Below are 18343 nucleotides of genomic sequence, written 5' to 3' on the forward strand. Positions count from 1 at the left end.
ATTTTATTTAAAAAGAGCGATCCAGCAGTGTATGACTCATCTTATTGGACATGGGTACCAACTACCAATATGCCCATCCTCCTTTGTGTAGTCCACTGTCCACGGCCACGCGGACCAAGTTGCGGGAATAAGCTAGTTAAATAATAAAGTAATAATTAATCAAAATTAATAAAAACCTACAATAAAACTGGGCAGCGTGTATTTTATGTAACAATTATTATACCTAACTATAATATTATTAATTGAGATATTATATCACAGACTTTCTTATTACATGACGTAAAACAAATACTTACCTACCCGTTTTGTTCGACAGGCAAAATGTAAATTAGTTCATGTTAAAAAAAATGAGAACAAGGCTTAAATTGTCGCTCATAAAAAATATACTTTGTCTCACAATCGTATCATTTAATAATTATTTATTTGCATTCCGCGTGTTATCTCGTGAAAGAAGAAAATTTAGCAAATAACATTTTTCAGAAGATGCTGCGAGAACATGGAAATAGTGAAAGTCTTCAACTTTAATCATTGAACTAGTTAAATAGGGCATTTTACCCTTTTTTTAAATTTATTTATTGAATTTTATTATCAATGGTTAAGAAATAAACTATTAATAAACTTAAATCTAAAAAAAAAAAACATTAAATTAAAACTAAAATAAATTAAATTAAATCTTTTTTATCATTTATTTATTTAAAATTTTACCCTTTTTTGATCTTAATTTTGACCCTAAGGTGATAGTAAACTACCAATGACTTCACAAAAATCATTCTATCGATATTGTGCAACAAAAATGCATTTCAAACTTTGCCGCGAAAACGCTACCCGCTTTTTTTAGGTTTATGAGATGTGTGTGACAGATAAACAAGTGAATTGACATTTTTCGATTGCTTATTGCCAATATTATCTTGTTTATGTGTTTTTAGATTTTTTCTCGCTTGGTGTGAAATACCTACACTATTGTGAGTTGGTAGGTATTATTAGGATTCCGTATCCAAAGGGTGCCAATGGGACTGTAGTACTTACAGTGCGACAAGGCTATCTTGGCGCGTGGCGAAAATCGGAACTAACGTTGCCGTCAAGTGTCTAAGCGTTTGTTCTCCAACAGCGCCCCCCTGTTAATGTCATTCAAGTGCCAAGAGAGCCTTATCGCACTTTAACTATACAATATTTTGTGTTGATACCTAGTAGATACCTATTTATGCAAGGCTGTAGATAAATAAACACAGACGATGATGATTGTATTTGCAAGGCTGTAATGAAAGGCTCTGCGTCTACACGACTAGATACCTACAAGATAGTGGCAATGACCGAATTTGACATTCAATGTTTCCTGCTCAACAGTTACCTACCTAGCTTAATGGCCAGTGAAAAGGTAAAAGACAGATACGAAAGTGTGTCTAACACTTTCGTATACAAAATAATATGAACTACCTACCTAGTAATCATATAATGTAGTAGGTACGGAAGTTCTGGTGGGTAATATCGGACCTTCGGTAAATTGCAAGTTGATACTTAATATATTGCAGTGCCAGCATGATTTTGAGTAGATCAACGCTGATGCAGCATAGCGACGAACGCCCTACTTTACTAGAAATCATCATCATCATGATCAACCCATCGCATCGCATCTACTAATCAGAATGAGAAGGGTCCATAAAGAATATATTTTCAGAATTATTAGATTTTTTAGAAAGGTTTAAAAATGACCGTTACTCTTCAAGTTCTACTAAATAGTATAATCTACTAGATGATGATCAAACTAAACGTTCTCTGTGTACCTACTTATTAATCGTAGAAATATCTATAACTTTTTAAACATTTTTTTTAACTATTCTTACTCCTAGGTTAACTTTACTATAGTTTTAGATTTATTCAATTACCATTGCACCTTGAATAATTTTTGTTTTTTGTGTTTTCACTATTTCGGAAAGTTTTAGCTACTTTTTGTATTATTTTACTTATATGATTAATAATAATTGTTCCATGTAAATTGTGTGAATGTGCATGTAGTGTTTGCTTTCAAATGATTTTACATACAACGTCATGTAATTTAACTTTATGTAATTTAAGATCATTTTTGTAAAAATCGCTAGCGAACCTTTTCAATAAAAATAAAATAAAATAAAATGCCTGCGACGTCGTCCGCGTGGATTTAGGTTTTTAAAATCCCGTGGATGTTCTGGGATAAAAAGTAGCCTGTCCTTCCCTGGGATGCAAGCTATCACTGAACCAAATGTCGTCAAAATCGGTTAAACGGATGGGCCGTGAAAAGCTAGCTGACAGACGGACAGATAGACAGACACACTTTCGCATTTATAATATTAGTATGGATTAAAATTCGTATTATTAGTATGGATTAAATTTGGGTTTTCGAGTAAAAATAAAAAAGTAGTAAAATAATAAAATACGTGTTTCAGGGTTTTTGGGAATTCCCCCTTCACTGATTTTCAAAAATTCCCCTCGAGCAAAGCCGAACGTATCTTCTAATTAATCCGTCACGGAGGTCACCTTAATAAAATAATACAAGGTAAAAATAAATAAAAAGAACAAAAAATCAGATTTATAATTCATTGAAACTCATAAATAAAAAGCTTAAAAGGAAAAGATGTTGGTTAATGTTTATCAAGAACTACCATTATAAGGTCAAAGTGATAAAGATGGCAATAAATGTTATTTTTGGTGAAGGACCGGATCTCCTCAACACCGAAACACCCAACATGGTGATGGCATTGCCACATTTGCGAAATCGATTATTATTTATTAGGTACTAGCTGCCCTGGCGAACTTCGTTCCACCTAACAGTCGATTCAGATTTTTTCTCTCCGTAAGAACTATCCTCGTACTTCAAGGAATATTATAAAAAAAGAATTAGCGAAATCGGTTCAGCTGTTCTCGAGATTTGCGATGACCAACATTTAGTGATTCATTTTTGAATTATAGATAGTGCATTCAAAATAAACTGGCGTGATTCCACTTGAGACCGTCATTAACAATAACAATAGGATTAGAATTAGAATTAGAATTTGTTTATTAATCACTTGGTACACAATCAATTAATTTACAAAACCACTATAATAATTAATAATCAGTAAAATAATATGTGTAAACAAAAACAACACAATTGATAGAACTGCAAAGATGAAACACTGCGTCGCAATTCTATCGCCCATCCCTGGAGTACTGAAACTTGACACATAATTGATTAAAGTCTAAATATAACTATTTGCTAGAGATTACAAAAAAATAAATAATAATACAAAACATTAAATATTACATTCATTAGATTAATCAAAGTAAGAGCTAAAAATTGAAGAACAAATTAACATGCAACAAGTAGGTAAGTTAATAATATAAAAAGTGTAGGTGTATGGGTGTGTGTGTTGTAAAGTGTGAGTGTAATGTAAGAATTTATATTTAAAATTTTAGAAGTTGTTCAGTCTGATCATAATTAAGGGTGAGTAGCCAATTAGTCAACATCACTTTACATTTACTTATTAAGTAGTGGCGGGTGAATTCAAAGTATAAACACTATGAGGTTGAACCGGCTCCTTTAAAAATGAATGCGCTCTATGAGTGTTTGGTTTATTGTTATTACCCCTATTGTTTACTTAAATGTTGAATGCAATCCTATTGTTAATGCTAATGACGGTCTCAAGTGGAATCACCCCAGTTTAGTTTGAATGCACTATATTTAATAAGTTTTTTTTAAATGTAAGTCAAAATCGTACGCTTTGCATTTTTTTAAAGAATATTAGCCATGTTAAATGACTAATATTCCCTTTTCCTCTCCAACTAAGCGTCAAGCTTGTGTTAGGAGTAGGTACGCCGTACGGCAATAGTGCAACGGGCAAGGTTTGACCCGTCGACCTTTCGGTTTTCGGTCCACTCCTTTACCATTTGAGCTATAGAAGCTCAAAGCATTATCATTTGAGCATTTCAGCAATGAAAGTTTATGAATTTGTTAGTGATTCTCGCAAATTGTTATAGTATTAGGTTTCACTATGTACCTACCTAGTTTGATTTTAATATAATTTGTAACGATGGGGCTGGCATATATAAGAATAAGAATAAGAATATTTTATTTTGAATTTAGAATATGTAGGTAGGTCACCTGTAAAAGCCCCTTACAAAATATATCAGCCCCCCGATTGTGTACGAAAAACGTATTCATCGTTATCGTAATCGTCAAAAAATTCTGCCCTTTGATTGGTTGATTCGCTGTTTACATTTTTTCACAGCCAATCAAAAGGCAGAATATTTACACAATTGGGGGGCTGATATAAAAAACTTATATTATCTAAGTTTGACGAGTGTTTTGTTTGCTGTGCTACCTCCATTTAGGTTTATTCCCGATATTCTTGATACAAGAGCGCTCGCTCTCGTTATTATCTACTAGTAACTAGATACCTGTTTAAAGTAAATAAATAGTTTACTTTGAGTTGTTATCAAAATAGATAGGTTCGCCTCCGCTCCCGCCCATTTCAGTCTGCAGGTGTGTAAGACGATATCGGGGTTATCATTGTAATTGTCAGTCTGTGGAGGATGTTATGTCAGATGGGATTTCAGATGGGAAGTGGGACGATTTCCTCCCAGACAGGAATAGCGCGGCGGCCGTTGGCCAGAGGGAAGTGTATTTTCCTATTAACACCTACTGTCAAGACCATCAAGACGATACCTATAGTCCGGGACAGGTCGACATGGCAATCGGGGCATGAAGCGGGGGACGCTCCGCATACCCGCACGTTACCCGCGCTATCCCGTACCGGGTCAGCGCGAGGCCGTGCGGGTGTGCGGGGCGTTCCCTTCCCGTTTGCCATTTCGACCTGTCGCGTTGACGCGACCAGACCAGACATTTTAGAAATTGTAAAATTCCAAATCCCTGCCAGGAGTCGAATCCGGGACCTCCGACTAATAAGACCACAGCCCTACGGAGGTCGTCAAAAATACCACATAATACGTACACGTGGTATTTAATGTTGATAGCTTACAATAATTAGCAATTAACAACAAGTTAAATATATATGTTAAGAATCTAGTTATATTAGAATACGGTATAATATAAATAAATAAATAACAATTGATTCATGAGAATGCAGGTGATATAAGGCTAGAATATCACAGTTTGAGAGCCTTATATACATTTCTTTTTATCACTTACATAAAATATTAATTAATAGGCAGTTAACACTTAATAGGTTGGTATGCCACAGATATAAAAGTACCTAATTGATTGTGCCAAATGAATATTTATTATGATTTCATTCAAAATATTATGTATTAAACTAGTTTTTTTTGCAAAAAACAAATTAAAATGTGCATGAACTAAGTATATGAATGAGATGACTACACCAAGTGGGATATCATATGAAAGGGCTTTACATGTACATTCTAAAACTGATTTTTATTTTATTTTTTTGCATAAAAGTTCTTGAGTTATCGCGCAAAATGTCGAAAAAATACAACTGTAGCAGTAGGTACGGAACCCTCGGTGCGCGAGTCTGACTCTCACTTGGCCGGTTTTTTCTAGCCTCTTGGTCTTTAACCTTACATTTTTAATTAAACACATGAAGTAACTTTGAGATAAATAGTTTAAAGTGTACGTTTCATAAAACTGGTTCACCTTCCCTTCCTAGTGGCTATCGTGGCACAATTTCATGTACCTACAACTAAGTATAATTTATTATTACTAACTACACTAATAAAAAACCAGCCTAGTGCGAGTCAGGCTCGCGCAACGAGGGTTCCGTGCTACAGTCGTATTTTTTCGACATTTTGCACGATAATTCAAAAACCATGATGCATAAAAATGAATAAAAATCTGTTTTAGAATGTACAGGTGAAGACCTTTCATATGATACCCCACTTGATATAGTCACTCACTTCGAAAGTTGAAAATACTAATTATTAGTTCATGACCACAATTTAATTTTTTTGTGTGATCTAACCCTAAATTCACGGTTTTCAGATTTTTCTCCAAATGTCAGCTATAAGACCTGGCTTATAGCTGACATTATTTGGCAGGTTTGGCTAAAACCTGCCAAATTTCATGTTTCTAGGTCAATGGGAAGTACCCTGTAGGTTTCTTGACAGACTGACAGACAGACAACAAAGTGATCCTATAAGGGTTCCGTTTTTCCTTTTGAGGTACGGAACCCTAAAAATGTTGAAAATGCAACAAATGCCTATACGATGATGTGGTTTTACGAAGTGCGATTGGTTCGTCAGTCTGTTTCGTTTTACTTGCAGTTACAGTTCTTGCAATTCAGGAAGGCTAGTGAACTTTTACGAATTTTTTGACAGGTTTAGTCTTTTTAGGGTTCCGTACCTCAAACCCTAAAAAGACTAAACCTGTCAAATAATTTAGAATGCATAAATAACTATAACTCCGCTTCAAATAATGTAAATACCTACCTTACGTCTTATCTTACTAGGTAATTTGTGGTTCACGTGGTTGGACCACACGTTGGACGCCACGGCCACGGTTATCAGTGTTATATTACGTAAAACCTTTAAATAAGAAATATGTGTCGTTGTTTGAATACCTTGTAAACTAGAGTCTGGCTAGCGAAAGAAGACTGAAAAAGAGCGGCATATTTAAAAAGAACGAATTTTGCACGATAATTCAAAATTATGTTGAATAAAAATAAATAAAAATCTGTTTTAGAATGCACAGGTGAAGCCCTTTCATATGATAGCCCACTTGATATATGTAGTTATCTTACTTAAAAAATTGAAAATAGGAATTATTACTTCATGACCACAATTTTTTTTTTGTGTAATGTAACCACAAATTCAGTTTTCAGGTTTTTCCTCTAATGTCTGCTATAAGACCTACCTACCTGCCAAATTTCATGATTCTAGGTCAACAGGAAGTACCCTGTAGGTTTCTTGACAAACAGACAGATAGATAGACAGACAGAAAACAAAGTGATCCTATAAGGCTTCCGTTTTTCCTTTTGAGGTAGGTACGGAACCCCAAAAATTAATAAAAATCCGACGAATTGAGAATCTTCTCCTTTTTTGAAGTCGGTTAAACACGGTTAGTCATGAGTCATGTGCAATCCTCAACTAGCAAAACATATCCTGAGAGCAACTTCGCTGGCCGGTAGAAAGTTGTTATGCTAAGCAGACAGCAGTCGTAGGAAAAGTAACACACTTTATTTGCCAATGTTTGATTTCCTTGAGAATCATTTTATTTTATGGAAAAGGCACAAGAGAACAGGTCGCAAGTTGCAACTGTTCTAAAAATATACTATAAAGTTGCTACAAAGTATACAGTTATACTGTCTAGTATACAATAGTAGATTATTAACCAAGGGGATAAAGCAGTGTCTTCTGTCGCGGGTGACGATTTAAATCGCGAGCGTAACGAAGGACTCGAGGTTTACTCCCGAGCGTAGCGAGGGTGTTAAAAACTTAAATCACGAGCGAAGCGAGGGATTTAAGACGAGTCCTGAGTGTAGCGAGGGATTTAAGTTCACCCAAGACTAAGACAGCTTTATCACCGAGGTAAATACTCTACTTTTGGTACCATTTGCGAAAAAATTAACACAATAATAATATGAGATAAGCATTTATTAAACGTATTTTTAGAACATTAACTTATTTATAAAAATAAATTAAAATAAACTTAACGTTTATGTACCTACCTATTTGAAGAAAACAAAAACGCGGCAAATTCCTAGACTAATATTTTTTGTCGGAAAAGCAAAGGCATCAAGCTCATACGGCCTCGTCGGTTTTTGTAATTTTATTTAATAATCATAACTGCATAATAAATGCGTATTCCTTTTTCAAAAAGATGTATAATGCTTTATATACAAACTCAATGGTGTAAACACAGATGTAGTCTGTTTGTCTGGTGGGAGGCCTCGGCCGTGGCTAGTTACCACCCTAACGGCAAAGCCAAGCAATTTAGCGTTCCGGTATGATGCCGTGTAGAAACCAAAGGTGTATGGGTTTAATAAAAACTGCCATATTCCTCCCAGGTTAGCCCCCTCCCACCTTAGACTGCATCGTCACATACCATTAGGTGAGATTGCAGTCAAGGGCTATCTTGTATCTGAATAAATGAATAAAAAAAGAAATAAAAAGTGCAGTATAAATTTCGGTACCTAAGTATTCCAAATTTAAATCACATTCTCTCCCTAGGGGATGAATGAAATTCAGTACAATTTTCTTTCCCTGTTTTCAACAGATTAAAAATGACTATTGTTATGTTCGCTTTTTGTGGCATTGAATGTCACTTTTTTGAGCAAGTGGTACGAAAATATACTTACTACAAAGTAGGTATGATATATAGTACGTGACAGGTACTACGGGTGGGAACGCCCCGCACAACCCCGCACACCCGCACACCCCCTTGTTGCTTGGTATCTAAGCCAGAGATAATTAATTATTCTAAGCGTACCTTTAATTATCAATCTAAGAGCTAAGAGCCTTGATAGCTCAAGGGTTAAATGAGCGGACTAAAAACCGAAAGGTCGCCGGTTCAAATCCCACCCGTTGCACTATTGTCATACCTACTCCTAGTACATGCTTTACGCTTAATTGGAGGGGAAAGGGGAATATTAGTCAGCAATTAATTTGGCTAATATTCTTTTTAAAAAAATCACCATCGGCAATTCCTAAATCAGCAGATTCAAAATCCAAATCCAAAAGTGCAGTAGTAACCCGTCATCATCATGATGATGGTTGAGAAATTAACATGTACCTATATAGTACGCGACAGGTTGAGATGGCGCAGCTCGCACAACCCCCGCGGGTAACGTGCGGGTGTGCGGGGCGTCCCTCCACCTCATACCACGCTTGCCATCTCGACCTTTCGCGTACTTTTTTTTTTTTAATTTAGATACAAGTTAGCCCTTGACTGCAATCTCACCTGGAGGTAAGTGATGATGCAGTCTAAGATGATAGCGGGCTAACCTGGAAGGGGTATGGCAGTTTTTATTAAACCCATACCCCTTTGGTTTCTACACGGCATCGTACCGGAACGCTAAATCGCTTGGCGGCACGGCTTTGCCGGTAGGGTGGTAACTAGCCACGGCCGAGGCCTCCCACCAGACCAGACCAGAAATTTAGAAATTATAAAATTCCAAACCCCTGCCAGGAATCGAACCCGGGACCTCCCACTATTAAGACCACAGCGCTCACCACTGCGGAACGATGGTACGGAACCCTTCTTGTGCGACTCCGACTCGCACTTAACCAGTTTTAATAGATATAGCAACGTTATGCAGTGGTACCTATTTACTTCTAGTAATAAAATGTTGCGACATTCTTCTTGTCCAAGGCAAGTAAGTTTATTATACTTAATTAAGCAAAACTATTCACTATGTCGGTTTACATGGTGAACTAAAATCAATTTTTTTTATCTCTACTAATATTACAAAGAGCTAAAGTTTGTAAGTTTGTTTGTAGGGAGTAATCCCTGGAACTACTGACTTTTCTTTTAAATATGCATTTCTATTTTCAAAAAAAATAATTCAGAACCTAGCTTTTGAAAATTCTTTCATTAATAGAAAGCTGTATTATTCCTGAGGTTATATTTTATTTTCAAAAATAATTAGAGATCCCTACGAAAATTGTATTAAACTACCCGTGCGAAGCCGGGGCGGGTCGCTAGTGGGAAGATAACCCTTGTTACAGATAAAATTATTAATCTGCAGGCCTACAGGTTCTGTTTGTCTAGCATAAAACCTTGACAGCTGACAGTGTGGCAATTATCTCTGATTTGCTAACACTCTCTCCCTTTTTTAACCGACTTCAAAAAAAGGAGGAGGTTCTCAATTCGTCGGAATCTTTTTTTTTTTTTTATGTATGTTCCCCGATTACTCGAAGACGCCTGGACTGATTTTGAAAATTCTTTTTTTGTTTGAAAGGGTATACTTCAAAGTTGGTCCCATTTAAATTTAGTGAAGATCTGATGAACATCTTCGAAGATAGATACTGGAACTCCTCAACGGATAAGAGTAAATTGCTCGCGATCAGTGTAATAGCTTAGTAAACAGTAGATTTTTAACCAGTCATAGCATAATTCCATGGGGCCACTAAAAATTGTGAAATAATTTTTTTTTACAAAAAAAATAAAAACCGACTTCGATACACAAACACTAAAAATTGAAAAATAATTTAATTTATTACCGAATATATTATTATGTATAGAAGAGTTAATATAGTTCCATAATAATATTTTTAGGGGTCGGTGCCAATGAGGTGCCATTGTGGAGTCTCATAAAAATATGAAGTCTAGACGATTCGCGCAGCTAAAGCTAATTGGCACCGGCACCAAAAAGTATTATTATGGAACTATATAAACTCTTGTATACATAATATATTCGGTAATAAATTAAATTATTTTTCAATTTTTAGTGTTTGTGTATCGTTTAGTACACAACAGTAAGTCTGTTTTTATTTTTTTGTACAAAATTTTTATGCTATAAAATAGGCTTAGTACGCGACAGGTGGAGATCGCAATCGGGGAGGGAAAGCCTCGCACACCCGCACAGCCCCCCCCGCTAACCAAGTGCGGGTGTACGGGGCGTCCCCCCGCCTCACACTCCGATTGCCATCTCAACCTACCTCTGAAAAAAAACCCACTCGACGTCCGGTCGACTCTCCCTCGACTCTCGATTTGTTGAGATATCTTAGCCGCTGGGTTAGACCACGACTTTCACGACTTTTTATAACACATACCTACCTACCCGAAATATCAAAACTGCAGTTTGTAAGTGCACAAGTCGTAAACATACAAACAACCGGTTCAAGAATTCTTGTTTTGACAACATCCTGTAATGAGCAAAAAATGTTTTCAGAGTTCCGTACCCGAAAGGTGCTCAACCCATAGTCGGCTCAGAGTGAGAATGGTTTTGGCCATAGTCTACCACGCTGGCCATGTGCGGATTGGTAGACTTCACACACCTTTGAGCACAATATTATGGAGAACATGGCATGCAGGTTTCCTCACGATGTTTTCCTTCACCGTTAAAGCAAGTGATATTTAATAAAGGCGGACGTCCTAGGCTAGGCAATCACAGCTAGTACAGTACGCGACAGAAAATAAAGTAGGTACATCGACCTTTAGAAAGAGATAGCGGTTTTGTAGAGTGTTGTCTCTGTCGTTGACACCGACAAAACGTCACATAGAGTATGAGGGATAGGGACGCTGTACAAAGCCGAAACCTCTTTCTAAAGGGCGATGTACATTATTTTCTGCTGCGTACTGTTGTACTAAGACTGCGCTGTCCGTCCGTCCGTCCGTCCGTCCGTCCATCCGTCTGTCTGTCAGCGGGCTGTACTTACCCACTTATCTCGTGAATCGAAGCTAGTTGAAATTTCCATAAAATGTGTATTTCTATTGCCGCTACAACAAAACATAAAAATTTTCAAAATGGCTGCTATGAAAATGAAAAACTTCTATTTCTTGTATTATAGGATGGTACGGATCCCTTCCTGAGTGAGTCCGACTCGCACTAGACTGGTTTTTTACAACATCTCGCTGAAGCGGTAGTTTTTAATACCGAGTTACCTTATTTGGGTAATTTTTACATCGAAATATTAATTTACAATATTTATTATCCTATTTCGATGCTCGATTTCGAAAAGGTAAAATACCTTTTTTATAGGTCCCGGGTTACTCATATTATTGCAACTTATCCAACCATACTAATATTGTAAATGCGAAAATGTGTCCGTCTGTCTGTTAGCGGGCTGCATCTCGTGAATAGGTAGACAGTTGAAATTTTTACAGAATGTGAAAATTTCGGGTACGGCGCCCTAAAAAGTAAGATAATTTCTAGATTCTAGATATTCGAACATTTCTAGAAAATTGATTAGGTAACCACCACACGAGTATAGCCTATAGGGATATCTACTCATGTGCCTATACTATACGGTGACACAAGAAACGATGGATCATCATCATGATCACAGATCAGCCCATAGCTGGTTCACTACAGAGCACGGGTAGGAGACTCAGTACGAGAAGGGCTATGAAAATATGATAGAATATAGTTTGTCGAGTTTGTCATATCATAAGTACGATATTATCTTGATAGTCGTGGATTTGTTCAGGACAACTGTAAGTCCCTGAAAGATAAACCGACAGGCTCTCGAGTGTTGACCGACTATCTGTACCTAACCTAACAATGTAGTGTTTATCTAACTACTAGCTGATGCCCGCGACTTTGTCCGCGTGCAATTAGGTTTTTAAAAATCCCGTGGGAACTCTTTGATTTTCCGGGATAAAAGTAGCCTATGTCACTCTCCAGGTCTTTCTTTATACCTGTGCAAAAAATCACGTCAATCCATTGCACTGTTGCGACGTGATTGAAGGACAAACCAACAAACAAACACACTTTCGCATTTATAATAAGGGTACTGATTTAATGCTTACCTACTCTTTGTTGTAGGTAACCTAGACAAGGTGATTCCTTTCGTCAAAGGTTGCCTAGAAGAGATCGCTTTAGCGATAAGGCCGCCTTTGCATGCTACAGCTATAAGATTAAGATCCTGTATTGTGTTTTTTCAATTTTTACTTTGTGTTGTGTGCAATAAAGTGTAAAATAAATAAATAAATAAAAATAACCTAATGATTAGGTAAACTTGAAAGAAAGAAAATGTTTATTTTTTTGAAAGTTGTGTTTAAATCACCAGAAGATAAAACCTAGGGTTTGGTTATCCGGATACCGTTATAACTATTTGTCTACTTGTATTTAATTACCTACTAAGTATATAATTATTTTTTGATAATAATTCAATTGTGAAGGTACACAAAAAACAAACAAAGTACCTACCTTACTATTAGTAAGTATAATAATTTTTTTCCAAAAAAAATAAAAACCGACTTTGATACACAAACACTAAAAATTGAAAAATAATTTAATTTATTACCGAATATATTATGTATACAAGAGTTAATATAGTTCCATAATAATACTTTTTGGTGCCGGTGCCAATAAGCTTTAGCTGCGCGAATCGTCTAGACTTCATATTTTTATGAGACTCCACAATGGCACCTCATTGGCACCGACCCCAAAAAATATTATTATGGAACTATATTAACTCTTGTATACATAATATATTCGGTAATAAATTAAATTATTTTTCAATTTTTAGTGTTTGTGTATCGAAGTCGGTTTTTATAAAAATTATGTCACAATTTTTAGTGGCACCATGGAATTATGCTATGACTGGTTAAAAATCTACTGTTTACTAAGCTATTACACTGATCGCGAGCAATTTACTCTTATCCGTTGAGGAGTTCCAGTATCTATCTTCGAAGATGTTCATCAGATCTTCACCAAATTTAAATGGGACCAATTTTAAAGTATACGCTTTCAAACAAAAAAAGAATTTTCAAAATCGGTCCAGGCGTCTTCGAGTAATCGGGGAACATACATAAAAAATAAAATAAAAAAAAAGATTCCGACGAATTGAGAACCTCCTCCTTTTTTGAAGTCGGTTAAAAAGAAACATTCGCAACAATATTAGGTACTACTTTTCGGAAAAAAAACGCTCACAATTTTAATTTCGTATCATTTTTCTAAAGTAGGTTCTTACTTACTATTCTACCTAACTAGGTACCTACCTACTACGTTTAAAAAGTCGTTAGGTAGTAATTAATTAAGTAGGTACATAAACTTAAAACTAGAGGTACGAGGGTTCCAAACGCGCCCTTGAGAAGGTCCACATCCATAACAAACTTAGCCGGGTATTTCTATCTGAAACTAGCTGGCTCATTTTTTGCGCAAAGGACCAGCTTGGCTGTCCAGCGCGAAAATACTGTACCTCAGTAGGTATTCTTGGCACCATTACGCGCGGGCATGATTTGTACAGTAATTAGATTAGGCTAGCTTCAGGTATAGTGTAACATTTTCAATTAAAGAAATAACTGCCTACCTATTGGCAAGTTTAACTTTTCTTTAATAAACTTACCTTTCCTTTTCGGTTTAAAATCCACTCACAACTCGAATCCACAAAAAAAACACACAACTTTCTTTGTCAAACTTAAACTGTTAAAAAACTGAAAATTCGATTTTCAAATCGGTTACACGCGTGCGGCCATCTTTGTCTTGATCGAACCGCGACCGGCGCGCGCGCAGCCAAGGAGGTTACTAACAAGTAAGTATAGTAGGTGTACGAAACCAATTTTCTATACCAACCTGCCAAGAGACAGTTGTTGGTTGTTGCATTATTTTGGTATAATAAGTAGGTACCCACAGTAGAATTCGTCCACGTCGTACCTACCTAGTTTAAAAAAAAAACCTGCCAAGTGCGAGTCAGACTCGCGCACCAAGGGTTTTACAGTCATATTTTTTCGACATTTTGCGCGATAAATCAAAAACTGTCATGCATAAAAATAAATAAAAATCTGTTTTAGAATGTACAAGTAAAGCCCTTTCATATGATACCCCCCTTGATATAGTTATCATACTTTGAAAATTTTAAATACTAATATTTGTTCATGAACACATCGGTTTTCGGATTTTTCCCCTTACGTGTGCTATAAGACTTACATACCTGCCAAATTTCATGATTCTAGGTCACCGGGAAGTACCTACCCTGTAGGTTTCTTGACAGATAGACAACGACGTGATTCTATAAGGGTTCCCTTTTTTCCTTTTGAGGTACCGGAACCCTAATAAAAAGTGTTATTTCGTGTACGATGGTACGGAACACTTGATTGATCAGATTCGGTGTTAGGGTAAAATGAAGTATGAATTTCTGGACAAAAATTCGTGAAAATCGGTTAAATGGATAGGCCGTGAAAAGCTAGCCGACACATCACTGTGGATAAAGTATGAAAATGTGTATTATAGATCACTGATCTACACTAATATTATAAAGAGGAAAACTTTGTTTGTTTGTTTGTTTGTTTGTTTGTTTGTTTGTTTGTACTGAATAGGCTCAAAAACTACTGGACCGATTTTAAAAATTCTTTCACCATTCGAAAGCTACATTATCCAAGAGTAACATAGGCTATATTTTATTTTGGAAAAAAATAGGGTTCCGTAAGATATTTGGGTTTTTCGGACACAAGGTGTAAAAAATCTACCAGAAAAGTTACTTATTTTGCGTACGCTGCCTAAACTATAAAAGATAGAACCATAAAATGTTTTAATTAATTGTAGATCTTATAAATATCTACAAAAAAGTCCGCGACACACTATACCCATCTATGTCGAGTGAGGCACAGCAACCATTTTTTTATTTAAAAATCTTGAATTTTTTTTGGACTACATTTAAACGCGTTTATTTTACTCATGCTATTAATCCTTATCAAAATAAATGATTTCATCACTAAGAACAGTTTATGGAGATAATATTTGGTCATTGAATGATTAAAATTGGACGTTTGGTTTTGAAGTTATGGCGAAATTAAAATATTACGATTTCTGCTGCACGGCCCGTTGTATTTTATATATAAAGAGGTAATGTCGTTAAGTTTGTTTGTAGGGGGTAATCTTTAGAACTACTGAACCGATTTTAAAAATTCTTTCACCAGTAGAAAGCTACATTATTCCTGAGTGACATAGGCTATACGGGATCTTTAAAAACCTAAATCTACGCGGGCGAAGCCGCGGGGATCAGCTAGTATTATATATAGCTGTTCGTGCTGATTCACTGATTGACTGACTGACTCACTCATTGATCACCTCTCCTGAACATTTATGTATGAAAAAAATTTATTTTCATTCGGAACAAAAATAAGGAGAGAGCTGATGATTGAGGATTTCGGAGACAAGTGAAGAGCACGCTTAAGGTATTGAAGATAGGTGGGGGGTGCTTGAGCAAATGACATTCGATGCGTCATCCAATTGCCAATGAGCTGAAAAAAAATTCAAAATGGCGACAAAAGAAAAGGCCTCCATACAAACTTCGTCGGTGTCTATCTCGGAGAGTATAAAAGATGGAAGAGTAGTTTCTTGGCAAAAGATGATCAAGATCCGAAGGTCTACTCGACGAATAGAAAAAAAATTCAAGATGGCGGAATTTATTTTTCCATAGAAAATGTATGGCAAATAAAGTCCACATTTTGAAAAACTAACGCTGCATGCTCGCGGACCACTTCAGTGGTCCGCGCACCCACGCACCCGACTAGTTTTTAAAAATTCTTGTATATTAAGTATTATTAAACAATGTTTCTACTCTATTGTGTTCTCATTGCGTCACCATTAGCTATAGTAGTAACCACAGTATAAGTATAGCAGCCATTATTATTAAATTAAAGTATATAATTACCTGATAGGTAGTAGGTACCAATTTCCGACATTTGGAGGTCGTCTTCATGGTTGGTTAAACCTTGAACAAACTTAAATTTGTGCTGTCGCAGCGACTTCTAAAAAAAACCGGACAAGTGCGAGTTTAACTCGCGTGAGTGTTCCGTATAACAGACACACGCGTGTTCTTATAAGTGTTCCGTTTTTTTCATTCGGACGTACGAAAATCCTGAAAATTCCTGAAATCTGGGTAGCAAATTTATCAATTGTAACGATCACGATTCTTAAGGATATTTCTATTGCGATGTGACATGTCAGTTTACGGTAATCGGCCCGCTGGGTCAAGTGCTTGTGACAAATATGGTAGGGTAGCCATGCCAGTTCTTACAAATAAAAGAGCCAGTGAGGGCCAGACCTTCGTTATTTTATAAAAGCTGAAAGTTTCTTTGCACACTGCTCCTAACACAGGGAGAAACGATCAGCGACTATAAAGTTTGGATCTTCGTGAAAAATTGAACTCAGCATTGCGTCAGGGAGGTAGTCAAAAACTCTCAAACAAATGCAACGGAAGAAAATGATACGTTGTATCTGAGAGAATTCCGAGTTACCAAAACCGCCTGTAAAATTTTAATAATAATTTTTTTTGGTTTTAAAATTGCTTGTGATTTCTATGCAGGAATAAAATATTATCTTAAGCGTAAACCTGAATTACGATTTCCGTCTAGTATAAACTGATGTTTGTAATGATAATGATAATGTACGATTATCATTATCATTACAACCTTTAGAAAGATAACGGTTTTGTAGAGCATTGTCTCTGTCGTTGAGACCGGCAAAAAGTGACATAGTATGAGTGACAAAGTCAACGCTCTACAAAGCCGAAATCTCATTTAAAGGTCGATGTACATTATTTTCTGTATGTGCGTCTTGTAATGCAGGGCAAGGTGGTACCAGAGGGCTAGGAAGGTCGCCTATGCGATGGACCGACCAAATGACGCTGTGGGCGGTGCCCACGAATGTACCAGACAATCGTCCAGCAGAGAGAAGTGGCGAATGCTCCTGAGTCCTGAGGCGTTTAACATCTGCCCCCAAAAACGTCACTTCGTGATGATCACCACGGCCACTCTGCCAAGTTACGACGAAAAAGACTATGTGCGTTTTAAGCAATTAAATATGACTTGCTTTATCGGTGAAGGAAAACGTGAATAAACCTGTGAAATATATCTTTTATTTGTTGGTGGTTTAAATTGATGGTTAGACGCAGTCCCCGTTGAAGGGGAATAGGGAACGGAGAAAACGGGATAGATTTTCAATAATTTAATTCAAATCCCGATGTCCCCCTTAAACGAAAATGACAACGGGGACAACGGGATAAGTTTTTAATAATTTTATTCAAATCCCGATGTCCCCGTTAACGGGGATACGGCTAACGGGGACAAGGATGCGTTGGTGTAGATGTGTTTCAACCAAAACTTATGGACTAACAGTAGGTAATTATAACGAAATTTCATACTATTGTTTTAATAATATTTCATAATTTTGCATTAGATCACCTTTCTTCTAATTTGATGCGTTTGCAACCTACATACATATTATTACACCTGAATGCTTGAGAATTCCTAAAGTTCCCAAAGGTGTATAAAATCTGCCAATCTGCAGTTGGTCAGCGTGGTGGATTATGACCTAAAACCCTATTCATTCTGAAACCTGTACTCAGTAGTGGATCGGCAATGGGTCGGGATAGAAACGGCAGATTAGAGATTCTTATACAAACACTAACTTATACAAGGTAACGATATTTAGTGCTCAAAGTAACTAGGTACTAACTTAGGTACTATGTTTTAAATAAAATACACGTGGACATGTATCTCCAATAGATCGGACACTAAGCCGGCAGTACTTAGGTAAATAACCTACCTACGGTACCTAAATACTAATTATTCTCGTTACTAATAGATATTAAAGCTATGTATGATAAACGCGAAACGCGCACTTAGGGCTGCTTTAGACTGTAACAACTCCTGATAAGACAATACTTTGGCTTCGTTGGAGTTGTCTTCGTGAGTCCTTTGATGGCATAATATGTGACAATTGCATAAACAATACCTAAGTATATTAAA

General features: G+C 36.4%; 1 protein-coding gene across 2 annotated transcripts in view; it reads right to left on the reverse strand.

The window, feature by feature from the left end:
• The window catches only part of slif (cationic amino acid transporter slimfast), a 40916-nt gene extending 26808 nt beyond the window's left edge, over positions 1-14108 (reverse strand). Inside the window, exons 1-2 of one of the 2 annotated variants that reach the window (XM_069503635.1) lie at positions 13939-14108; positions 8283-8379 (exon numbers count right to left, since the gene is read on the reverse strand). The gene's annotated coding sequence lies outside the window, so the exon portion shown is untranslated. The remainder of the gene's footprint in view (positions 1-8282; positions 8380-13938) is intronic. The other variant, XM_034976517.2, reaches the window with a different exon arrangement.
• Positions 14109-18343: the final 4235 nt, after the last annotated feature.

The sequence above is a fragment of the Maniola hyperantus genome, chromosome 15 (genome assembly GCF_902806685.2).
Source record: "Maniola hyperantus chromosome 15, iAphHyp1.2, whole genome shotgun sequence".
In the NCBI taxonomy this organism is placed as follows: Eukaryota; Metazoa; Arthropoda; class Insecta; order Lepidoptera; family Nymphalidae; genus Maniola; species Maniola hyperantus.